This window comes from Cuculus canorus, chromosome 13, assembly GCF_017976375.1.
Source record: "Cuculus canorus isolate bCucCan1 chromosome 13, bCucCan1.pri, whole genome shotgun sequence".
Taxonomy (NCBI): Eukaryota; Metazoa; Chordata; class Aves; order Cuculiformes; family Cuculidae; genus Cuculus; species Cuculus canorus.
In genome coordinates, this window is record NC_071413.1 from 12,638,909 (window position 1) to 12,666,146 (window position 27,238).

Sequence of the window (27,238 nt, forward strand, 5' to 3'; positions counted from 1 at the left end):
TCTTACAGAGAGAACGTACAGGTCAGCTGAGGGACCTCCCCACTCCCTAAGAACGGAAAATATCCTAATCCACTTAGAAGAGAAACTTTTACTCTGTTTTGATTGTAGAAATGAACTGAACGGCCCAGTTAATGTTATACTATGTGTATCCCCATTTGCACATAAGAATTGAGAGGTAATGTCCCATTATTTCCTTCCCTCCCAACTGTAGGACACAGCAACCTGTGCCAGGCTGAGCAGGTGGCTGGTCCCATCTTTCTAGGTCCTCTTGCTGAATGCACTTAATAGGGCACTTTTAGTAAGACAGAAAACCAAATTAATTTGTATGTGTGTGGGACCAAGTTAATGTTAACAGAAATTAACATTTAATGATTCCGACTGTCAGTAACTTATTCAAAAAATTTGAGATCAAAGAGAATGACTAGCAACTGTATCATTAATAGTGATGTAGTACTTTTTTACGTTGCAAAGTATTTATGTTATAAATGTTAAAATTTAACAAAAAAAAAAATCACTACAGTCATTTTCCCTCTAGTTTTCACAGGTTAATGTTGGTATTGACAACAAGGTAATATCGTTCATCTTATCTGAGCTGAATAAATAACAAAGACTTAATAAGAATATAGAAACATAAAAATGGTCATTAATCTTATGAAAATGTTCTTTACTCACAGCAGCTGCCAGTCCCACTAAAGTCAGTGGCCCAAATTCTGCAGTCCTTAATCACATACCTTTACCTTCGGTAGGAGTTGTTCTCAATTTAGGATCAAAGACCATAGTTTGCTGGGGCCACTCTTTCAAGGGAGGATTGGGCCCAGACTTTTAATAAGGGGTTTGGTGCCTTACAAAGAGGTGATTAAGATCTTCCTTTGAAAAACACAAAATGTGGAGTTCTTCTTTTGGATTATAACAGCACAGATAGCCATAGCTTGTGGATTTCAGAGAATTAACTACTAATCCACAAGTGAACTGAAAGGTTTTTGTTTGTTTGTTTTGCTATTACAGTATTTAGTTAAACCTGTCAACCTTCAGTTCTCAGTAAATTATATTTAAGTTTCTTAGCAAAACATTTTATTTAAGGAACTCAAACTTTCTTGTTCCTTTTCATATATTCCTCCCCACTGCCCTGAACATCACTGTGAATATGTCCAAGACGTTGAGTGATTTCCTAGTTATATGCAAAACCTAGGTTACTTTTTAGTTTTTCTTGTTTTGATTGGTTATATTTAATGAAAAGCTTGGACTTATTCCTGAGAACTCAAATCAGGAAGTTTTGGAAACTAACCCACAATATAAAAGTTTCTATTTTTCTTAAGTGACATTCAAGGATTGCTGTTTGTCACTGACAAACAGAAAGTACTTAGTATAATTATTATAGAACCTCAGTAAAAATCAGATTCTAGCCTTAGGTGATTGCAGCTATAAAGTTTCCAGAATAGAAACAATGAGCCCTATGAAACTAATGAAAAAAATAGCCAACTTCCTCACTCCAAAGTCTGATTTTTACAAGGACTCCACTTCTTCCTGGTTGCCAAAAATGAACAGTTTATTTGAATCTAGCTTAGGTCTCCTGGAAAACAATTTTAACGTAAAATTGAATAATGTTACACCAATGACAGGATAATTAAGTGGTTTCAAAATCGAGCAATATTTAGGTGCATTTACAGTAGCATGCCCCAATAATGAAAGTAAAGAAAATATATTCTAATGATAGCATAGCTAAAGATGATAAATATCCAGACATACCCTTTGCTGTATCACTGTACTGTAATCAAATGAATTAGAAATCTAATGACTACTTTGACACAAACAGGTATTTAATATGCTGAAAATGTACCAGATTTTCCCCCTCAAGCATTAGTAAAATCCCCAAGAAAATTAAAATCCAGGTCATAGCTAAATTCCTTTGAAACTGGGATTTAAATTTAAAAAAAAAAAAAAAAAAGAGTTTGGTCACTGTAAGAATTCTTTGTGCTGTTACATTTTTATAAGGTTAAAGCTAAAAATAAGATCAAAATCTTTTTGGAGGTTACATTAAAAAATAGACCAGGTGTGTTCAGAAACCCATCACACATATGTCTGTTAAACAGATGCCGACCAATAAATTAATTAAAGCTACTCTCCTTTCAAATCAGAAAAGAGGAAAAAGCTGCTAGGGACATTTATGGGGTGGTGTTCTCTTGACTGACAAGTTTTTCATGCTTGGCCTCTATTGTACAAATCACCGATACTTCTCAAATATTTTCCAAAAGAAAAATGAAACAGCTGTCTGTCTGTAAAGAAGAGAATTTAGTAACCTCTTTCTAGACAGCTGAATTGACGCTAGAGAGAGATGGCATGGCTGTTTATCCATCATAAAAAGTGAATAAGGAAACAAGGGTCCAACACTAACCTAATGAAAATCCTTGCCAATAATTCCTGCCACCACACTCAGAAAATCAGAATTTACATGTGAAATTTCTCACTTTCCTTAGTACGCTAGATTTCATTGTGGCAATCAGCATCTGAGCTGATCAACTGAAAAAGTATCTTGTGCTGACCTTAAATCCTACTATAAGACCTGCAAAAATAGATAGAAATGAATTTGAGGAACAGAAAATGGTCCTGAAAGAACTACATGACTCCTTGAAATATAAGCTTCTCCAGCACTTTAAGGGTAAACAACATTCAATTTCTACATTTCTTCTTCCAATTATACAAGTTTATTTTTTTTGCAGACCACACAATTGCTGGAAAAAGGAATTAGTCAGTGTAAAGGGTTATTAAACATGGCATTCACCCGCTGCTCTTACACAGAAAAGGCAGCCATGAAAAACACAAAGCTGATTAATATGAAAGGCAGCTAACCTACAAACTAAAACTTGAACTGAATGGCGTGTGCTAATCTTTCTCAAATACACTTATGAAAGCTAAATTTGCTGGTATTTGTCATTGCTATGCAGTCTAAGTGTTCATGTGAATGGTATCTCCCCAGTTCTGATCAAACCAGTAAAAAAAAAAAAAAGGAATTTTGCCCTCGCTGGTAATTTTCTGTATCTTCTGTCTGTCTGTGGCTGCTTGAATGGCAAACACTTCACCATCTGGGGTCATTTGTGATAAACTTTGTTAAAACGATGCCATTCATTACTGGTAATTTCCTTAATCCTCGAGTTGCTTGTAAGGAAAAGATTGAAATTCTGTGTCATATATTTGCTCTATTTGGTCTACAATCGAAATAACTCAACTTGTTCGCCACATTGATAAAATACTTGCCAGATCAAAATCTTACTAGCCAGTCTTAGAGTTGCCATTGTTTACTGATGTTTGTTTGCCAGCCTATCTGGGAATACAAGGAAAATCTTAATAGCTCTGGCCACTCATTAGCAAAGTACTATGGAGTCCTAATCCCATAAAGATATTATACTATTTTTCTTACAATGGCAACAAGTGGGGGGAATTCTCATTACTTATTAAGATGTGGTACATTCTTTGCATATTGAGTTTCCCCTTATACTTGGAACTCTTATCCCTCATCATTCTTTTGCTGAGGCTAAGATCAAAGCAGATCGGCCTTACAGAGCTACAGATGAGTGGCTGCCTTTCACAGAATATTAATGCCCTCTTGAAGAGCAAAGCTGGGAAGGAGGTGTAATCCCCTGAAGAGAGAGCCCTGTGAGCCTAGTCGTACTGAACAACCGTAGCCTGCTCGCTGGATCAGCTGCTAAAGAGTGCGGCCTCGCTGTGGTGGAGCTGCTTCTCCCGGTTTAACAATATGGCCCAAATCTCAAAGCAATAGTGAGACTAAGTCTTTTTCTGGAACGACAGAATTCTGTATATGTGTGTTCTGGCACACTGGAACAGACCAATGCGATTTATAGCAGGAAAATACGTGACCAATTTTACGTTTTGTGTTGCTAAATTTCTTATTCCCAGACATCACTTTTCCAGTTTTAGTTTTTACTTCTCTCTACTTCACCTATTCAAGGACTGGTGTTATTGATAAGCTTGTTGGCCGTGGGCAGCACAGTGTCCACCTTCAATCTTCTACTTCCAGCAGTGATCCTGCCATACAGGGTTTCTTTCTTGCCCTCAGATTGCTTGCAAAGCCTTTAAAGGGGAATTACTTTAGACCCTTGTTAAAGGTAAGAGTAAACATGCTAAGTACTAAGACATTCAGTGGGTATCGCTATATGAAAAGAAGAAATGTTATATTCATTACAGAGGAAAATCTAGTAATAAAAAGTATTACCTGCATTTATAGCCCTTGTAACCTAATTTTTGTGACAAAGCAAAGAAGTAAAAACATTCCTTTCTGCCTTTCAGTGACCCCTATAAGAAACCCCCTATGGAGTCATTTAGGACAGTAATTTGAGTGAAAATATATGCAGCCCTTACTTTGCTCACTCTTCTGAAATTAATAACCTTTACCAATGATAAATCTGAAAGTTTCTAAAGACATCTGCAAAAATGCTCTCAAATTACTAAGCAATTAAAAGAAATAAAACCTCAAAAGATATTTTCCACAACATAAGAGAGTGACAGAACATGGAGCTGTTGTTCAAATGTTAAAACTGTATATAAAATACCCCTTCAATATATGCTGCTAGTAAAACCTAAGGCAAAGCAGGTCATTAAAATGTCAGACTTAGGGCAGAGTGGAAAAAATGCTGTCTTTAAAAGTAAACATGTAGACATTTTATAATTATTTCCCCTTAAAGTTAACTGTTAAAAAAAAGCAACAAACCAAACAAAAAACCCCCCACCTACAACCAAAACTAACCCGCAAAGAAACAGCTCTGCATCATCAGGTTGAAGAGTCAAACTCTACTACTAATCTTGTTCCTAATAGAAAAAGACTTTTTGGGTCGTTATGCAGCCGCTGGATGTCAGCTCTGTATATGAAATGTTATTTTCCTTTATCAGTTTTCTAAACCAAAACCAGAATGACACTTTCATGCCATTAACGTCAATGTCATGTTTATTCTAAGGCTGAATATGGATAACAGGAGCATTAGAAATCTTGGGAGTCCCGTGTGCAGCAGAGGAACCGTTGGGAAGTGGCATAGCCTTGCACAGGCAGGGCTTTCACTGACCAACAGAAAGACTTCCAAATTTGCTGTTGTGATGGTGGTAACGTCCACAAGCAGGATTTTAGCACTGCAGTAAAGAGCTCAGGCTAGAAAACTGTGCTTAATTCCTTGTCCTCATATGAAATAAAACTGCCCATTGAAACTGGTAGAAGGCTGAATTACAATAAAGGAGATGTTACGCTAGTTACGGGGGAACTGAAAGCTACTTAGTTGAACTAACCTGTTTCACAGTCTGGTGCAGATGAATCAAGACAGTAAAAGGAAAACTAAAGTCTGTCTATTCAGATATGAAGGATGTCAGTGCTGAAAATAAAAAAAGGTTGTATTATGATGTCACTTTTCCTATTTCCAAGCTTTTGGAACCAGTAACAAAGACAGATATCCTTCTGACCCATCAATCACATTCCACTTTTATTTCCTTCCTACTGGAAAAAAGAGCATCTTGGTCCTGAAGACAAATTTTTCCATCCCATTAATTTTGTGGATTTTAAGCAAAGTGGCTGCGTATGAAGTCAGTATAACATGTGCACCATGTCTTTTAGTGAGCTGAATTTCTAACCTATGTCTAAAAGGTGGCAATGCTCCAGCAACAATTCTGTCCAGGAGGCACAACTCCACATTAATAGAGCTAGAGTATATCTGAACACACTGCTGATGCACACAAAGTTATTCCAGATTAACTTTGCTTTAACCAAAAATTAGTAGTTTCTTTAAAAAAGTCTGATACATTTAATTATTAGAAAATAAAAAGGTTGTACCCTCAGGCAGTTTCAGTGACTCCCACTGAACTCCATACAGGAAACAGAGGTATCTGATTTTGTCCACCAATATCTCCACATCTCTGTCCCCTAAAACTAACAAATATCACTGCTGAAAGTACAGGTTGTCACATTTACAGTCAGTGATTAAAACCAACATTCTTCTGGTTTCCATCTGATAGAAGCAGAGCTCAAAGCAGAGAGACAATAGAGAAACACAAAATAGATCTGAGAAATTCAACTGTTTTTAACTAGTCATTTTTCTATAAACTAGCTTCTACATGGCAAAAAAAAAGCACATAATCATAATTTGAGACTTGTTATACTCAAAATACACAGACCATGGGAGAATATTAATCTTCATACTTATGCTTTCTTTTTCTGTTTTCCGGTATTTTACATAAGGTAACCAAATATATTGGGGCAGATAGAACAGTGGTTCAAGTTTTAGAGTGGTATAATTGACTCAGCAGTAGAACAAAGACTTACATCTTTAGACAGCTGTGGTTCCACGACTATTAATGACAGATGTGTTATGATCAATACTTCCTCAGTACGTACGATCAGTATTTCTTAATCATCAGTTTACAATGGCAACTCTATTAAAAGAGCCAAAGATACTGACTATGAATTTTTTTGCCAGGTCTATGGTTTTCATTCTATGCTAAAGATGATAAATTTTGGATTAAAATTAGATGTTGGAAAGATGATTTCTAGTCAGGCATAAAGTCTGCAAGTAGAAAGTTAAAAGTCAGAATCATCTTCTATCAGTAGTGGTGATTTCAGAGCCAGGAAACAGGTCTTGTCTTGGGTTCTTCAGCCTAGATAAAAAGTAGGGAATAACTTTCTCACGGAACATTAGCTTGCTTGTGGTTCATGATGAGAATGTCAAAAGCTGGTTCTTTGCTGATTTATTGTATAACTACCTTTACTGTTTTCCTGGCCACAGGCTAAAACCTGCAGCCAATTCTGCATTATTATACTATATAAAAAAAAAGGAAGTTTGAAAGTGTGCATTGAATATTTCATAGATTTTAAGATCTTCAAAATGACAGAATTACCTTTATGGTAATTCAGCCTTCTACAAGTTTCAATGGGCAGTTTTATTTCACATGAGGACAAGGAATTGAGTGCAGTTTCCTAACCTAAGCTCTTCAATAAGACAGATCTTCTGAAATCCTGTGCCATACTCCAAGAAAATCCCTTAGAAAGGTATTCTTTGTGAATATTTGGCTTTGATTTCTCAGAAGTTTAAGGAAATTTGCCTTCCTGATATATCCCCAAAGCACAGACTCAATTAATGGTCAAATGGAGGCAATCTGCTCAGAGGCCTCAGGTCTCCACGTACCTAACTTCTGGAAATCCAGCAGCAAAAACATACCTCCTTGAATACAATCTATATACATATTCTGAGATTTAAGAGCACATGATAAACACATTAAATATCACCCACTCTCCACCATCACAGTCATTCTTCAGGGTTCCAGTCTCCTACAACTTAGTGATATAGCCAACATGTAGCACAAATATGGACTATTACAAGTCATGGACATCAAGCTACTTTGTTTTTCTTACAATTTCAGAAGTTTGGGGGTTTTTTTGAGAACTATTCAGCAAGGCCTATAGGAGCCTTCTCCTAGAACTTCCATTTCCTGGAAGTTCCTTTTCAGAATTCTCAGTTGTGGTCAACTCTGAAGATTGTGGTCTTGTTTATTTTAATTGATGGTTTGCTTTATTCATGAACTGGCATTGCCACTGGACCAAAGAAACCCACCTACCTTGGCAGCAGGTATTTGTTTCCCCAGTGTTTCCTCCTGTGCTAGAGAAGGGCAGACATTCCTACAGCAGTAGAGTGTATTCAAATAGCAGGTTAATCCAGTACGGAAAGAAAGAACAAAAAGAAAATACTAAAAAAAAGATGACTAAGTATCAGCTATATGACCAGAGACTGGGCAGCCAGTAGATTCTCTGGGCAGGGAAAGATGCAGGATGGGAAGACAATGCAAGACACCTGTGCTCACTAAACTTTTAACTCAGCACAGCCCCCAGCCCCATGTAATCTGTCTGATTTACCCCAATTAGAGAAGGGGAGAGATTAGGAATAATTTACGTGAACTGGGGGAGTTGCAAGTTTCTACCAATGGATGGTGATAAAACATTTTCAATCTGAACGGCTGCTTATAGATGTAACATTTGGCATTAAGAAAACATGAGGAGCAAACCCCAGGCTGCCTGCAGTACTTTGGAAAATATGCACACAATCACTTTTGCCAGAGGACACATGGAGTTGTATCTTTACAACCAGTGGTACGAGCTGTTTATGGAAACATCGATCTTTAGCTAACACAGCTATACCTGGAAAAGAGGGCTATCTGCATCTTTACTTTCTGTTCTGCGTCAACTCAGCTGTTCTGTTTCTCTGTGCCGGAGTCAACAGATCTTACAAAGCAGCCCCGTGTCCCACAAATCAACAACTTTAGGGCTGAGGTGTAGATCTATAGGTGCGTTCTACTTGTCTCTTTCCCTCAGACTGGGAGAATACTTTCTAAGAAAGAAAAAGATCTGATTTACCTTCATTTATGTTGTCATTACAGCAATGAAGTTTGAAATCAATATTTTGAGGCAGTGGTTAGAAATGTAGCAGCATTCTTGTATGAGCTGTCATCACCATCTGCACTGCCATTGACTTTTTCTTAACTAGGCCAGCTGAAAAATAGTCCAGCTGAAAAAGAAAGAAAAAAAAATATTAGATGAGTTTGAATTAAGTTCCTGTGCAAATGCTTCTGTTGGATCAAGGCAGGAGAAGCAGCAGGGGCCGAAGCTGCTGTAGAAATACAAGTGTAGCCATATTCCTTGATATTTGACTAGATGGCCAGACTGACATAAAATGAAATGGTTTTAGGTGGATTCTAATCTTTTAATCAATGATTTTTTTCACATTCCATTTAGAAACCAACCGCAGAAATGGTGTTTTTCCGGTGGCTCTGTTCACACCATACTTTATGTTGGCAGCTAATTTTTGTCTTAGTCGTGTTTTCATTTTTTCTTTAGCAGATGTTTACAATTATTCCTTAAAATGTTTCTGTTTTCTGTGATCACTGAATGTGGATGAGATGACATTTTTAAAAGTAATTTTCTGGCCAGAAACCATGTTGTTAGGTTCAAAGAGCCTTTGCCATTTAAACTGTGGTAAAGGTCTTATATCAATGTAACAACTGCATCTGCACTATTTTGCCTATTCATTTTCTGCTAAAATCAAAGTCTTATTTGTCATTATCTGAGTATATCTTGTATCTGGTAATCAGATGTATATTTGTCTTTTTATTTAACCTTAAAGACACAAGGCCTACTCTCCTGAGTTTGTGCTTGAGGATTTCTTGGGAGACTGCAGAAAAAGAGGTATTGCAGCAACCTAAGCTTCTGAAATGCAAAAGAAGGTTTCTTTGCTTTACTTTCAATCAGTTTTTTCATTTGTTTTTATTGACCTCAATTTAGATCAAAGTTCTCACAAATAATTGTCACATTGCCAACACCTGCAATTACATTGTAACGTTTGTAATGCTTCAAACATTCTTCAAAAACCCTTCTCTGGGAATCATGCAAATTTTTGAGAAAGCTCATCTGTTTCTTCTTTTTTCTTCTTTTGTTTTGAAAAATAAGATTTTCATTTGCAGAAGGAGTATAAAAATATGCCAAAAATTTACCACTAAGGCTCAAAAAAAAGTGCCACATATATCTTTTGAAAGAATGCTTTTTTTTTAATGCAGTCTCGTGACTTTTGGAGTGCTGACTCATGATTTCTGCATGCTTGACATCAGCAATACCACAACTGAGCGAAAATCTTTGTGAAAGATTCCTTTCTAGTCCTCTTGAGACAAAGGGATCCTCCAGGAAAAAAAACAGAGAAACAACTGTTTCTTATTCATGATAGTTCTCAGTTAAAAACAAGCACAAAACTCAACTTTAAAGCAAACAATCTAAAATATCTGCCAAACCATTCCTGCTTTCTTTCTTTACAACAAAGACTCAAATAAAGGTACAAACACATATTTTTCCTTTTCTTTGGTAGGATGGTGTTAAATCATATAATGCATGAAAATGAAACTTCTGGTATAATATTTTTCAATAAACAGTTTCTTGTAATATGCCGGATTCCTCTCTTTCTTGTCAAGCGAGAAGTCTAGCATTAGGGACAGACAATGTCTTTTTCATTAATGATGATATGTTATTTCTAATTATACTGTATATTTTTCAGCTTCCATAAAAGAAAAGTAACAATTTCATGACTACATTCCTTCTGCTTAATTAAAAAATGTTTTCCTTTACAAGGAATAAAGTAGTCTGAGAGAGACATGGAAATTGCACTTAAAAAACCCCAACAGAGCCTTTTTGGCTCTCAAATGAGAATTTTGGCCCATGAGTTAATGCACTTCCATTACAATACACTAGTTGATCCGTGACCTCAAGCTTCTACTTGTGGAAAATGATTACATTTTTTCCCTTTTTCTAATAAAAGAGAAGGTAATCAGTAGCTATCATTAACATTGCTGACAGTAGTAATAGAGGGAATCTAATAATATAATAATCCAATAATACTATCAGTGAATATTTGATTCTGGAGCTGGCTGGTTTAGCAGTCAAAACTAGACTCTATGAAGCAAAACTTCCAATTAATTATTTTATTCTACATTAAGATTTGAGGATAAATTGCTTGTCGTGGGATAAACATGATCAGTATGTGCCTGCATTATAATGAATATTTTTGGCATAAACTCTTTCAGAGGCAAATCAGGTCAAAAGATGACTTACAAATCTGTCATTGTCATATGGCATTAATTTGATAGCTCATTTCAATTGACATCTGTGAGAAACAGTTGGACGTGCTGCTACTCTTGCCTTAACCAGACTATTTAGTTAATTGCTGAAAGCAAACAAACAAAATTAGACTGAAAAGAAAAACTATACTCAAGTAAAGGTAAACATTATCCAGCTAAATTCACACGATAAATGAGTCTAAAACTGTAGTGTGCTGTGAATTACCTTTGAATAGCAAACACCATCAGAATCATCATTCACAGTACTGCTCAGCACATATGAAACCTTCTCCAACACCACAGATCTCTTTTTCTCTACCCATTTGTTCTACATACACATGAAAAAAATATTACTACTTTGAAATACTGCTAATATTTTAAATACCATAACTACGGCAGAAGTAACATTATTTCCTCATCAATAGTTTTTCAGGACAATATTGAAATCAGAGACAATTTAAGTATCTTGTTTATAAAGTTGGACCTACTGAATTGTAGAGTATGAAATATGTTATTTGAGCTATGCTGTACCATTCCCTTTAGCTCATCACAAAGCCCATGCTGGGTCTCACTAAACATCAGTAAGCATTATGCTAATTTAAGAACGCCAGAGCATCACTTTATAACTTCTCCTTAATAATATTATACCATATTTGTAGTAACTCTTTGTAATCCCTTTGTAAACCCAGAAACTCAGTTTTTCTGTTAAATACAGTCTTTTTAGAATGATACCATATTTTCCTGCTATCTCAGTATAAATATATCTCAATGAAAAATATTCTCAGGTTTTTTATGCTATCACTTGGCAAAGAGTCATTAATATACCGCAAGCTTCAAATATATCAATACTAAAGAAAGGGTAATTTCTTTTTTTTCCAGAGATGCACATATCCAAGGTGATGCTGTATTATTTTATCAAAATTGTCTCCCCCAGAATAAAAATCCTATTGTAAGATCTCAAGTTATCAGCCTTTCCCTACTTCCCAATACACACACACACACGAAAAATTAAAAAAAAATATCTTTAAAGTCTTCAGCTCAGCTTATTCTTTGGTTGCACAACGCATCATTCAATTAATGTACCAAATCTCATAGAAAAGAGCAATTATTTCTGCAAATATATCGCTTGGTTGAAAAATGTAAAAATTATTTACAGGTTTAGGACAATGAAAGACTTTATGCCTGAAATCAGGGAAATCCTGGAATTTAAAAAGTAAATTTGTAGTATGAGCTCTCGGCTATATAGATTGTTGTTGTAGATACCGGGTGGCGTAGACTGAAGGGACTGTTTGTTGACTGTTTCATTCTGACAGAGTGTAGGCATCCCGTTCTGAGGTGGTCTGCTGGTTGCCTGCAGTGCAGGAGAAGAAACTGTTTCCCTTTTGATGTATAATTTGGCTTCTGGTTTTTGTTTTGCTTTCCTTACTGCAGTGACAACTGACCATGACTGGAACTGGTAGAGGATATCAGACCGATATGCAGTTCCTCCTACTCTACCCGAGTGCCCAGCTGGGATGTCTTCCTCGTATTAAATCAAGCTTTAGATGTGAGGTTAATAAAGCATTTCCCAAAATCAGATTGGTACAAATTATTAGAAGTTTCGGGTTTCACTTTCCTCAGGAGGTTTGAATTATCTAAAATAATTTGAGAATTTTGCTCCCTCCAAAATATAAGTGAATGAGTCCAAAAGCAAAATATTTAGGAAATGAATCCTTGCTTACAAAGATGAAGTTTGAAGTTAAAAAGTTCTCTTTCTGTTCTCATAAATTCTGTCAAAGTACCACATGCAGAGTTATTTACATCATTATGTTTTTAAATAAAATCTTTGCAAAACACCAAAGCATGTAGTGTAGTCAGTTATTGCATTATGTAATCAGAGCTGCCAAACTATTAAAAAAAGTTTCCAGAAGTCCTGTATTTGTAATACTAAGATTCTGAGCAAGTATCAACTCAGTAAATATCTTTGTAACAGTGCACATGTATTATAATTATATGACTTATAAGAGGAGTAACTCCATCACTTGGTGATTGAAACAAGCTCACTTCAACTTGTTATTTACAGCCAGACTTGCTTTTCCAGTGCCTGTCTGGACAAAAGTCCCCAGTCTTGCTAAAAGTTGCAGAAACTTGGACTACCTTTCATTGGAAAAAGCAATGTTAAATTGATAGACTGACATAGGTGTAACCATTCTGACTATTTGACGCAAGAAAATAAGAGATACTAGAACATGTTTTCCATAGGAACCTTACCCATAAATGGTAGCACAGAGAGAAGGTACTCTTGTACAGTCTATCTTTTCATTATAGGCACTATATGTTACAATACATATTCTCCTCAGAAGGAGAATGGAAATATTTCAAACCTGCATTTTTCTGTTGTATTTTAGTGCAGAGGTATTTGTGTTAGCAGTAGAAAACACAAATATATATGATTTTCCTGGCACACATTTTTCTGCACTGCAACAACTTAACATCGTTAGCTGGCAATTAACCTAAGTATATGCATCCCCTAACTCTCATATAACTTCCACTACCATCTAGTCTGAGGAACAGATTTAAAAATGTGTTTATCCTATAGCTATCCAGCGGTTTGTTTTCTGTAATACAATAAACAGCTGTTTACAGATAAAATAATAAGCTGTGTTGAATCTCTTGCTTTGATTCAGGCCATATCATGTATCACTGAAATTACTAGGAATCAACATAATAAATGGACAAATCTTGGTTCATCAACTTCATTAGCATTCTTTTACCAGGGATTTAGTACCCAGCCCCTACATAGAGACCCCTGAAATGAATTCAGCTACAGAACACCTAGGTCTTGCAATATAAATAAACAGCTTGCCAACAAACTGGCATTTCACAGATTATCAGTCTCTTACGTCCTCTAGAGATGGCTAAAACAGTTGTGATGAAATGTCAATAGAAATCTTGGCAGATCAGAGCTGAGTGAGTCAATAGGCAACAAATTATATTAGTGGTAATCAGCACTAACTTTTCAGAAATCCATTTATCCCTTTCATCGCCCATTGGGAGGACATAAAAAGATTTTACTAGTGAATAAAATGTTATCTGAGATGATAAGTAAAAAAAAATATTTTCACATTTCTAAAAAATAGTTACCAATGTAAAAGTTTGGACAAAGTAGCGTCTGCATAGGAATGATGCAAATTGGTTTCCACTTTCTGCACAGATACATCCTTATCTTTGATAGATTATAAAAAAAAAACAAAACGCTTGGTCAGGATAAGGAGTATATTAATTTGGCTTCTCTGAGACATTCTAAAAGCTCATCTCTCAAAACTGATGGCAATCCCTTGCACCATCTAATTTAGTTTTCCTATTTCATTCAAATGTTAATATATACACAAAAATTAGGATGGCAGGGACCACAGAAGGCTCTATGGTCCAGACTCTACCATTGCTGAGTGTTTCTTTCAGTGTCTTTCCAAGACTAACTCAGTGATAGGAACTTATGTCCATTTCTTTTCACATAGGCAGCCCTTAGGGACAAAACTCCCCACAACTGGAAAAAAACTTTGTAGTACTGTTGCTCCAAGAACTTGTAATGGGTTTCTTATACCTACATTTGGGGCTATCAGGGAGCATCTGTAAAAAAACCTGAGGTTAAAAATATCCCACAGCCTACAGAGCATGGTCCAGTATCCTTTGATGCAACTGTATCGGAACAGGTGAAAACAACTAAAATGTTTTCTACTTGCTGCCTTTTGAGCATTTTACTGAAGCATCAAATTAGCACAGGTCCTGAGCACCCCAAACCTGGGATCACCAGCTTTTCATGCAGGGACAAGAGAAAATCCATCATGACTTCTTTTCCCCACAGAAGATCATATGGGAAAGGTGGTTCCCATCTGACATACATCTTTATACACTCATTTCTCACTTTATACTTAAGGTCATGAAAAAAACTTGGGAACTAGGAAGAACAAAACACGCCAGTGTGAGTTTGTCTGGATTTTTCTGTTTATGTTGTTTTTTTTAACACAAACATAGCGATTTAATAGTAGTGTTTTATGAATCTGCCTTGCTGAGACCCAACAGTCAGCATACCTGTTTGGTGGCTGTTTCGAAAGAGACTTGAATGAATTTTCAACAGACTAAGTTAAAAATCCTCTTAAAACTGCTTAAGATTTTTATCTGGGAAGAATTGATTTGATCAGGAACCTTTGTTTTCCCATTAAGACCACCAATATGTGTGACATAAACTACTTATATAGAAGCTTTTTTTCTGTTGAGTTAATATGACAAACAGCTGTTTGAAGAACGGTGCCCAGAAGGCTCTGGCAGACAGTAATTCATGTAACTTTCATGACTGCATCCACTTTTAATTGATCCTGGAGTTCTACACCCCTTATGGAGTGTTTTAAATCAATGTTAACCATAAATGGATTCTGAACTGTACAAGAACCTTTTGTTGGTTGCAGTTAAAGATAACTTATTTATGAGAACATGAATAAAACTTTACGTGTGTGAATGGAAATATGGCCAAAACTTTCAGAACTCTTCCGTGTATTTCATAGATTGGAGAACATCACGCATCAAAGCATGGATGGTTTTCTTTTTCCATCATGATAGATTCAACAGGGCCCTTTGAATGTTTTCCCGCCCCTTATGTTTTTGCCCTTCCCTTTACTAGCTGGATAAAACACTGAAAGTCCTGTTTCGGAATGAAAAGAATCAAAGCAAATAGAAAAGAGACTCTTCCAAAATTTACGGTGCTCTGGCATCGACCCAGGACATTCATACAACCAAAACATACACTCTTCTAGCTACTATATGCATGATTCTCACCACAATAAGTAGGTCTTCTCAGTCTGTAAGTTTCAGCATGGACATTACTAGTAGCTCCCGAAAGCAATGACTTCAGAACTATTCTTTAGTAACTTCATTCAGGAATGTTTTTAATCCACTTGCGTTGTACAGTAAGAATGACAAGTCAAGGAGAGACTGTGGACCAATATCAACCAGATATCATTATTCTGGGATAGACTTCTCAAACATATTTCACAGCCTGAAGTACTCCAAAGTATTGTTCTAATAAGAGGTTTGTTCTTATTACAGAACCGAGGAAGCAAATGGTTCAAAATCCTGGCTAAACCTGCCATGGACACAACATTTAGGCAAGCCATACAGTGTTAATTTCTCAATAATCTGTCAAGGAAAGAGAACACATGGAGGAATTAGGGAAGTCGTGCTGTACCGTTTCTGGAAACTTAAGCATCTCATATTGTTCAAGTATTCCTGACATAAAACTGATGAGTCAATAGTGATAAAGTGCAGAATAAGAATGCCATTCGGTCTTTATATATTACATTTTTCTGTTCAGATCCTCATAGAAATTAGGAGAGTGAGTCAGTATGGGAGACATCTGAAATCTCATCAAAACCAATATGACAGAAATTAAAGGTGGTTAACCTATTAGTGCTCATAAGTATACCTCAAGATAAAAGATCACACTGAAACAGAAATTAAAGAGATACACAAAGACAGCTCATTATCTTACTTGTTTTTCCTTTTTATGGATTAGATTTTACACTTTTAGAAATTTGGGATTTCTTTTTCCCAGTCAGAGCATAAATTTTACAAGTCATCTAGACCAAGAATTTTTATTCCGTAGAGAACTTCGGTTCCACACATTAAATATATGACATACTATTCCACTGGCATGGAGCAGTTTGCCTCTGAAAACATAGCAGAAAATAAGGAACCCGGAACCAACATATTCCTCAAACCTGACTTTAACATGAATCTTACGGAGGCTGCTGGACTGCACCTGCTCAGAATTCAAAGTCAGTTGGAACATCTTTAAAATTGTCATCCTGTATTTGATAGTACAGCTCCACGTGCTTGGAGATTTTACTATTCTTTGAAGGGTAAAATCCACTGAATAGGCAACCTGTGAAGAAAAGTTAATATAACTGCGGTACTAGGCCAGCCTTGAAAGGGATGATGCACAGGGCGCCTGCTGTGCTTACAGCAGCAACAGAGCCAAAAAGCCCTACTGTGCTTGCAAAAAAAAAAAAAAAAAAACAAAAAAACGCCCAAACTTATTTTTGAACCAGAGCTGATTCTTTTATATCCTGACTTGAAATAAAACTTACCTTTATAGCAGTTTGGTTGTGTTGTTGTTGTTGGGTGGTTTTTGTGAGTTTTTTTGGGTTTTTTTTCTGCAGACATCAGTAAACATTTTTGTAAACTATTCAGAAGAATGATACCAGGTTTGGCTCCAACCCAGCAAAGCACATGTTTAACCTTCTGCATGTCACTAGTTTCTGAAATCAATGGGACTGCTTGCAGCCTGAGAGTAAATCATGTGCTTCAGTGCTCTACCACAATAAGACCTTTACAATTGTTTTCTTCTGTACAGATAATTCTAGGAAGCCTCAATGACTTTTACATATGGTGAAGAATCTCTGCCATAGGTAGGAGGAAACTTTGCTAAACGCACCTCTTTTTACAGCTTGATAGCCTCGTGTTCCATTTTTTTGTCAAATTTAAACCTTGTTGGAGACACCGATTAGTTATATGCAAAGAGAGTTAAATACACATACAAAAGTCAGGCCTTTTATGACAAACAAAGGAGGATAGACATGTACAGTATTGGCAGATATACAAACTATATGTGCAGCAAATAAAGGGCTCACTTAGCTCTGCTGCTGAAAAAGGCTAAGTGTTGGGGTTTTTTCCCCCCTCCAAGGAGCAAAAGAATTGTATCTTCCCAAAATTGTCTTTGAAGAGAATATTTAGGGTACAGAATTTAATTCACGAAAATCACATTAAACACTTTTTTTTGGACCACAAGCCATAAGTATGCACCTCAAAGACCCAATACTTCTGAAAGCTTGGAGCAAGATGCGGCCTGTTTGCATGAGGACTGCTTATTGATGGTTTTGACTCAGAATGCAGCAAATGCCCCAAATTACTGCCTTTGAACACCCAGAGCTATACTATCAAGGTTGATAGTTTTATAAAATAATTATACCCATTTTCTCCGGGAGAATATCACTGAAATTTGTATAGACTCAATCTAAAAAGTGCAAACTAATAAGGAACTTTTGAACAAGGAAAAAACAATAAATTGGCAACTGGCCTTGCTCAGGCACCATCTAATAAATGACATCATTTTAGTAAGAAAAAACAGACCTAGTCTTTCGAACACAAACCCAACTTTTTTTATGCAATAAAAAAAAATAAAGATTTATCTCACTTATTTGTGCTGGCTGAAGAGCCTCCCTCTTACAAACAACCAAAGTTTCTGGTGAAACATACTATGCACATTTAGGTTAAGAAACTATTGCCTTCAACTTGGATTAAAAAAAACCAAACACAAAACCACTCTCGCTTTGACATCACGATGCCGAAGTAGTTTATGAAACAAAGCTTAAAAAACACCCAATCCAAACTAAAACACCCCTCCACTAGGACATGGGCACAACTTGATGAAGCCTTACAGCAAAGAACTAGAAGGTGACTGCTGCTGAGCATTGACAGAATTTATACCTACAATCTCAATTATCAGTAGCACCTGCATTCACTCATTAGTTCCTACACTGCTCCTGTCAAGCTGTGCTTAATTCTTGCCCCAGGTGAGAGCCTGGACTCCTCCCCGCCTACAATGTCATTACACAGGTGGCAAAATAGCAAATCTGTGCTTAATTAATTTACCTGAATCTAATGGGCAGGGCTGCTGACTCTTTAGCATGGGATAAATACTCCTGTATCCAGAGCTAGGAGACACAGGGCTCTGCTGTCAGGATGATGAACTATTCATAAACAGAATATTGCCTGAATATGCTGATGAAAATGAAACCAGTGTTCAGGGTATTGCCTCGCTGGCTTTTGATTTATCAGCATTGTTCATCCTTTCTCGGGCAACAACGCTGGAGGTTTATACGCACCGACTTCTCCATATACATAGTCTTTTTTGAAACAGAGAGATGCTTTTTGCTATGAGAGGTAAAAACCTAATTCCCAGTACCTACATCTACCTCTGAGTTCAGTGATGTATTTCAGCCCTACGCGTCTGACACGCAGTAAAATATCGGCATCTTACAGTACCGATACTAATTAGAAAAAGAAATGTGTTAGATGTCAGGCCTCAAGAAAGCAAACTTAACATTCTGACAGCAGCTGGAGAGTGATAGCCATAATCAAGCATTGTCCCTGCTTAGATCTGTGCCAAATAACCGTGCTTACTTCCAGCTAATTCTCCATCAGAGACGATCTTTCTTTACGATTCCAAAGAAACATGTTGTCAGTTCCCACCTGCTGGCATTGCTAGAAATAAAACCACAGTTGATCGGATGCAATAGGTCAGCAGAATAGTGCATTGAACTGTTGTTTGTGCTTCCAAGCTGTGTTACAGGGGATTCACTAACATTTATTAACCCTTACTCAAATCATGGCTTTCTTTACACTTTTACAAAGCAGGGAGATTTTGAGGATGGAAACACATCCTTCTAGGAATTCCAAAGAAAGTAAAATTTGGGTTTGCTGCCAGGCTAAAAAGTTCAATATAATTTGAAAACCAAAATATATTAGAGAAGAAAGAAAATGCAGATGTCAGCCTAGTGATAGGGAGTAATCTATTTGCTCAGTGCTTGTATTTTCCTACCAATTTTGTATTTTTCAAAAAGGACAATAAAAGAATTGTGCTCACTGCTAATTAATGACAAGCTGGTAAAAGCATCTATCCATTGTTCCATTTATTTCTTCATTTCCAGCAGTTAACAGCCCTGTTCTGAAATGAATCAATGTCGTTTACACAATGCTGTCACCCCTATTGTTTCTTTATCATCCTTGCATTTTCATAAATCGGAGGTGTTAATCCCTTAATGGCTTCTCTCAGAGCTCTAAAATGTATGCAAAATGGTAATCCATCCCCTAAACAATTCACATTTATAAAGGCACCCTCTTAAATATGTTTACTATTAAAATGAATCCTTTGTTTGGACCTAACCCTATCTGTTTGTTTTCTAAACACTGATTAATAGCAGGTATGTAGAGTCTAATTTTAACTAGTGACTATCAAGCAACCCTGTCCTTTTAGAAATGGGGTTATTTGTCTCCAGAGGTGAAAGACTTTTTTTCTTTTTTCAAGGAGTCACATTATGTACATATGAGATGGAGTGCATGACTGTCAGGTTCTGAAGGAGAAAAATCAAGGGCTTGATACAAAGATTACTCACTTAAGAAAAAAGACATATACTGCCCTTAGTGGTCTCTGGGGTGGGGCATTATATACTCTCTCAGAGACTGGAAAGGAAAACCATGACATTTATCCATAATACTTTAAAAGTGGCAGACTATGCTTGCTGATAGATTTAATATCTTAGTATTCAGAAGTAACATATCTGAAGTAACATATCTGATTTAATATCTTAGTATTCAAAAGTAACATAGAGTCTGTGGTTAAATCTTTCCAGGACGGGGACACTGCACTTTACTGTCTATGCAGGAGCTGTGTAGACACCTGGAGAACTGATCTGTTTGCAACCTTTTGTAGACAGCATTAAGAGAAATGTTCTTGCTCTATAATACATTTTATAAGTTTTTAAAAGTAAACTCTACTCAGATTAATGGCTTCATCCCTCTCAAATAATTTTTTCTTATTTGTTTTAGAAAAAGCCACTGTTGGTGCCAATGCTTCACATGCACTTTCCTGAGCCTGATTCAAAGTGATTTAAATAATTAAGTTTCATTTTATTGATAGTACATACCTTTGGGACAGCACCAAAATGAACTGCATCAAAACAACTTTCTAGGAATTATATGCAGACAAGTACAGGATAATTTCCAGAATCAAAGTGTAACTCTTTTAAAGTGAAGTTTGAAACATATTCTGATTTCAGGAAGGTACAGCTTGATGAGACATTATGCTGGCGTTAGGATCAAGATGAAAATACAAACCCCAACACCTTAAGACTGAAACTTCTGATGAATAGGCAGACAAGCATTTCGACAACTTAGGGGGAGAAAAGAGCATTGGTGGTAACAGAAGCAGCAGTATGAATAAAAAGTAAAACCAAAGCAATACTTAAAGCATCGTTTGTGCATTTCCGTTCAATTCACTTTTGTTTCAAGTTGCAGAATCTGTAGTGCTTAGAAGTGACGCTGAAGTTCTCCAACAATGTATAATTGTGTGATCTGTGCTGCTTAAAGGATGGATCCTTGGAGTACTGACACAGAGAGAGAAGATCAAGGCTTGGCAGTGACCGTAACATGCTGCTACACAGCAGGCAAACATTGGAGTTGAGCAGCTGGACCAAGGCGGGTTGTGCTGCCTTTTTCCTTTATGCTCTTGTTTTGACTTGTGTTAATCACCCATTGTTCTAGGTGGGAGAGCTAAATTAAAGGACAGGGTGATCGAATAAAGCTCCCATTCAATTAGAGGAAGGAGGTCACTTCAAATTCCACTGCTAAAGGAGGTGATAAGGAGGAGTTAGAAGTGTACCTGGAGAGGTGTATTATTTAGAAGTAGGCACAACAGCCTAATGTTAACTAAGGCTAAATGAAAATCCTTTTTAGTCTTCTCAAAGTTTCAACATCTGCCAGCACTAAGCTAGAGAAATCCCTGCAATTCTCCTTTTGCCATGAATTTACAGTACTGATTGCTGGGGGAAGAAGTGTAACACAACGGGAGGATGAAGAGATAAATGGGAACAAATGAAAAGACAATTCACCTCTAGAATTTTGTCTGTGCTGTTTTGGAATAATCATCGGCATCTCCGTGACATACTGTCAAATTACATTGCCATTTCATAAATACTTTTAAGCATGGAGAAAAGTTTGACTCTGTAGAACTTTCAGTCTATCTCATATGCTGGGATCTTTCTCAATGAGGGCTGTTACTAAGAATCATTATTTCATTGTACTTAGTTGCATTTCCTGCCAAACAAAAAACTAGCAGGTTTCACAAATTGTATCAGCATAACCACTCTCATAAGATTTTAAGCCAAATTTTCCTGGTCATGGAGGTTTTGAATAAACTTTGCATGTGAATCCAAGAGAGTCACATACCATGATATACAGAGCTTGTAAGGGCTTGCCTGGCATTCTTCCTTATTCATTAGCTTTCCCTAAACTCTGTGGGAGCTGGAGATAGCAGCAGACTCTTCGGGGCAGGTGGTGGGGAAGATATGCTTTGGCCCATAAGATGCTGAGTTAAACGAGCCCCTGAGCTAGCTCTTGAGTTAAATGAGTGGTTACACCTTTAGTGGAAGCTTATGGATGACATTTGGGCACCATGGTGACCTCCCACAGGCTTTTATTTGACTATGAGGTACTAAGTAGGTACTAAGAAATCCCTCTACAGGTGTGTGGAGTGAATCTTTCCTTGCCAGAATAACACAGATTGAAGAAAAAAGGGTTGGTATCATATCTATGTCTGAGTTAATTTCTCATGATGTGATATCAAAGTACATCACTGGGACATTCAAGTGGAAGTGATTTGAAAACAGAGATCAGCAGTTCTCCAAAGACCAATATAACAATTGTTCCAGGGATTAAAAGGCTACAGATAAACTGGAAGTGTCACTCTGCAACTATATTTAGAAATGACATAGTTGTTAGGGCATACACCCATTCTCTTCCTCTGACAGAATATAATTTTTGAGGCTTTCAGGCTCCTACGCTGACATATCCTCTATTTGCGATACGTTGTCCTAGGACAGGTGACTGAGTTTTGTGGTGAATGTGGGGAGTGGACATTTTTAAGCAAAGAAAGTACTGACACTCTTGATGTGAATTAATAAAAAGGGAGGAAAAGGAACAGATCTGGAGCTGGCTTCTTCTGATTTTAATTTAAGTATCTTTAGTTTACAGAAATAGATAGCATGGCTTCGTCTGTGTTCCTTTTTTATTCCATTGAGTGTAACCATCAAACATGACCTAAAAAATCAGGATTTCCTATGACCTGACTTGAAATACGATGGAATTCTCTCTGCAAGAGAGCAAATAGCAGCGTTTCTGTGGCTCTGTTGACTGTTCTAAGGCATGGGCAGGAAGTAAAATAACTGAGCATACATTGTAATTTGCCAGAAGAATCCTCAAGCATTCCACAATATATGTTTTTCAAAAGTATCACTTGAAAAATTTATCCTTGAAAAAGATTAAACTGTGAGGTCTGGCAAAGTATTCAGAGTCTGGATTTTTTTAAACCTAATTCTGTTGCAAATGCAAGTACTCTGATTGTTTTGATTTAATCAAAACTGGCTGTTAAATCTCTAATTCTAACATCTTTTCAATCTTTGCTCAAAGTGACACATATATACTCTGTGACTGTGCATTGTGAAGTTAACAACTTGTTATTTGGCCTATCAGTTGTTGAATATTAAGCGCCCCTTGTTGGAATTGTTCAAAATGTAAAACTTCTGCCTTTATCAATCCTGTCTCTCAATTCATTCTTAGAGATCATAGTTTTTCCAGAAATCAATTCAGAAAAATACAGAGATGTTGTATTTTTAACTTCTGAGGCTGAAGGTTTCCAGACTGTCTTTGTAGTTGAAGGAGGAAAGGAACTAGGAGGAGGAAGAACAAAGTATATATTTCATCATCTAGTGATAACCCAATACAGAAATATACCTATTTTTAAAGACTTAGTCAAAAACTTAATACAGAATTAAAACAATATGTGTATTATTTTAAGATATCCACAGTAGTTACTGATCACATTTTTATATGACTGCATGATATTCTTTGAAGACTGGAAGATTAATTGAATACCACATATATTAGTTCACTTTTTTTTTGGCTGATTTTTTTAACAGCCATGGTAGTTCATGCTGTTTTAAAGCCTAAGAATAATCAGAGGAAATAATTTTACTTGGCGAGTACTGTTCAACCAACTGAGAAAAAAAATCCTGTTTACACAACAAGCCAATTAAGAATTATATGTAAAAGAATCTTCAAGAAATTAAAATTAAAATTTCATAATAAGCACTAAGATTTTCAAGTACGGCTATGAAATACAAAATCAGACCGCTGTAATTAAGGCCATCCTAACAGTTTTTCAGAAATAATTGCAAAACCTCACATATGTCACATCTAGCTATCTACGGCGAGAGTGAATTGGGACAGTCAGCTGATTATTTCTGTAATCAAACACCCCTTTGATTAAAAGAAGCATCGCTTGACTATCATTGAATGGAATTAAACAGAGAGCATTTATTAAATTGTTCCTAGCTAGCATCGCTGTTGTGAACATTTTAAATAATTCTTGTTCATATTTGTATTTCTCTTTGTTTGTCATTGAGAGCAGCTGTTACACACGAAGAAGTCAGCATTTCTCTGTTGTTTGTATAATATAAAATACTTGTGCTCTTTGCTTAACAAATTTTCAGGCTCTTACTTATGAATTATCTACAGAATTTAGCCACAGTTTGCTGATGATAAGTTTCATGTCCTATTAAGCAAACTGGAAAAAAGTATTCTTAGCCAAATGATGCAGAACGTTACGTGCCTGGTCTAAATCTTGCTGTAATCAGTAGGGATTCTTACAGGCTTTAGATGAAGCTTAAGGTGTACATCAGCTTTAGTGACACATCTTGATGTTATTTTTGTGATCTCTTACCACCTACCCCGATAGGTTTGTTTGATCCATCGGTGCTAGCCCTTTCCGGCCCAGGCTGGTCTATGTCACCAATGAAAGGATCATGTCTACTCTTATTTAGCTTTGATTAACCTCATTAACCTATCATACACTGAAGCAACTTGCCAAGCAAATTGGTAAGCCAATTTCAGCAAGCAACATAAAGCAAAGAACAGCTTGGATTGTCAGATAAACATACCCAGAGGTGCAGTTAGGATGCTGAAATTATTAGGTGAATGATAGGAAGCCAAAAAATCAGTGAGCCACTTGAGCAGAGAGTATAAACATAAATATCCAAAAGCATGCCACAGTGCATGCGTATTTTATGTTGATGTGCTAATACATTATCTGCTAAGGGTTTATTTAAACCATTTTTGTATTCCCTGCAATTCATTTATCTGCATAAAGAAGAGCCACTAACAGGACAGTGCCTTATGAACAAGCAACCCTGTATGTTTTCCACCACTGTTTATAATTCTTCATGCTCATATCTATAATTCATGAGCAAACTGGCTCATGAATGTTTCCATAAAGGTTGAACAAAGTATGGTGCTGTTAACACTCGCACTGTCATGCACAGAATCGAAATGTGCCCACTCTCATTCTATTCATCACAGCTCAAAGACATTTTGGCAATGATATTATCCAAATATTATTAAAACTTTGAACCCTGTCCCCATAAATTATAGCAAAATGGCTTCAGAGCCATTAGGCAAGGAGGATGTATGGGCTCCAGTTGCTTTGGAGTAATTATGTGCTTAAAAGGAAGCGTGGCTAAGCATTCTACCAGTAAAAAGAGAAAAGCTATGATCATTTGTTACTGCTTCAGTGCTGTACACAGTACTGCTCACACAGGTCAAGCCAACCTTACAGCAGGACAATTATCTGCCTAGAGAGACCAAACATCTGTTATTAAGTACGCAGAGGCACCACTGCAACATGCTAGAAATCTTGTCCACTTCATTGGTTTGGCTTACGGTAATGTACTTCAAACACTTGGCTAACTCTGCACAACATCCCCCCTTTCTTATTGTTACTGTGACAGTTCAGCTTTGAAATATGCAGTACCTTCACTCCCCCATTACTTCCTTTAATATGCGCACAGCTGTTAAAGATGATGGTGTAACTTTAGATGAGTCTCTCTTTCTGTTCTCTTTTCTCTCTCTTTTTTCTTCAAAATGTGCTTTGAGACGTTCTTGTACATTTATAGGTTACCCACTGAGAGTCACTGTGGAGATTAGGAGTGGTGCAAAAGCACAGACACACACTGTTTTTATATTACAAAACAAATGTTGCTTGATTTCAAACATTCCCTAAGCTAGCCAAAGAGGAGAAGTATGCCGTTTCACACAATAGTTATGAAATATGTGTTTAAAACAAACAACAGCAGTGGAACAGATATCTTTTTTTTTTTTTTCTTTGAAAATTAACTTCATGGCTGGAAGTTGATAAAAGAAAAAGAAGCAGGAAAAGAGAGATGACTTGATTAGTAACTAAGGAGATGGCTAAGTGGATATATGACTGTAACTGAGACACCAAGAACAGAATCAGCCAAAATCTATTCCAAGTGGATATTGTAAATCCATTCTGTGGTTTATTGATCCAAGGCTGATTGTTTTTCTGTTGTGAAAAATGTTACTTAACAAAGCCTGTGCTCAGTGATGAGCAGGTAGAATGATCCTCTCCTGCTAGACAGATTATTCACCTGAAGTAAGGAGATTCTGAGCTGTACACAATTTGCACCGGATTTTAATAGCTGTGATGTTAATAGACAATAGTTTCCCCCCCTCTGATAGAGACTGCGGATGTAACTGACACATTTGCTTTCATAGGGCATAGCAAGAACTCTAAAAAAGAGTAATGAATGGGTGGCAGAGATGTCAGGGTTAGAAATTAGATCTATCTTATCTGTCTTGGGTTTTTCTAAGGCGTCTATCACAGTGTAATAATCAAACCTCTGGAGGAGATGCTAGGTGGGAGAGCTACAGAAACTAAAGATCCTAAGAATCCTTTGATGAAAAATGTACAACTTATGTATTTGCTTCATACACACTGTACTATCGTAAAAGGAGTTGATACAACTGGCAGATTTATGCTGTTCTGAGATCCTATCAGCATCAACTTCTCTTTAAAGAAACCCAGATTTCCTTATCTTAAAAGTAAATGTGAATAATACTATGGGATGAAAAATACAGGCCCACACTGCTAGATGAATAGGTAGAAAGTAAAACAAATGATGAATAGGAGCACAAGAGGGAAAAACAACCCTACGTTAAAGACAACATCATTGTATAATCACCAGCATCTTTTTGCACGTTGGCAATAGAAAGGTTTCAGAGGAAAAAGCATACCTCATCACTATGATGCGTAGCTCACTTCAGCCATCCCCATCTACATTAAACTCTCTTTTCAATATGCATGGTTGTGAATAAAAGACCAGCTAGGCAGAGAGAGCTTGAAATTGGATCAGTGTAGAGGAGTGTGTCTTCTGACTGAACTTTATATTCACTCATGCCTAGCCTGAAAGGAGCTACAGAATTAACTCGAAACATACCAATAGAGGAAAGATTTTAGTTAGCTTTTTTAAATTTCAGATTTGTTTATTTAAAGCCAAACTTCTCAGATACACTTTTCCTCTCGTACTTACAGCAGACCGTCTATCTGTAATTCATATAATAGAAAAATAAGTAAAGAATTTAACACCTAATCCAAGACAACATAGTTGGGGCATGTCTGAAAATCGGTGTGCTAGCTGAGAAATTTGTTTCATTGTTCTAAGATGACACTCCTGGAAACAATTGCAATTAAATGTGTACCTTACCTTGAATCAACTTTGACTCTTTTCAGTGATAAGCCTTGTAACACTTTTATAACTTTATATATAAGTACACTCACAGTGATGGTCTGAACAGAAGAAAGGAAACTGATCTTTCTGAATTGGCCTTTCCAGGCACTTTGCTTCAAGAAGTTCATATGGTCTACCTAGAA

General features: G+C 36.6%; 1 long non-coding RNA gene across 15 annotated transcripts in view; it reads right to left on the reverse strand.

Annotated features, from left to right (window-relative positions):
• LOC128853483 (uncharacterized) overlaps positions 1-27,238 on the reverse strand; it is a 273,663-nt gene that overhangs the window by 25,250 nt on the left and 221,175 nt on the right. For all 15 annotated transcript variants that reach the window (XR_008452039.1, XR_008452033.1, XR_008452034.1 and 12 more), the window contains one exon: positions 8,399-8,549. This is a non-coding gene — a long non-coding RNA (uncharacterized LOC128853483). The remainder of the gene's footprint in view (positions 1-8,398; positions 8,550-27,238) is intronic.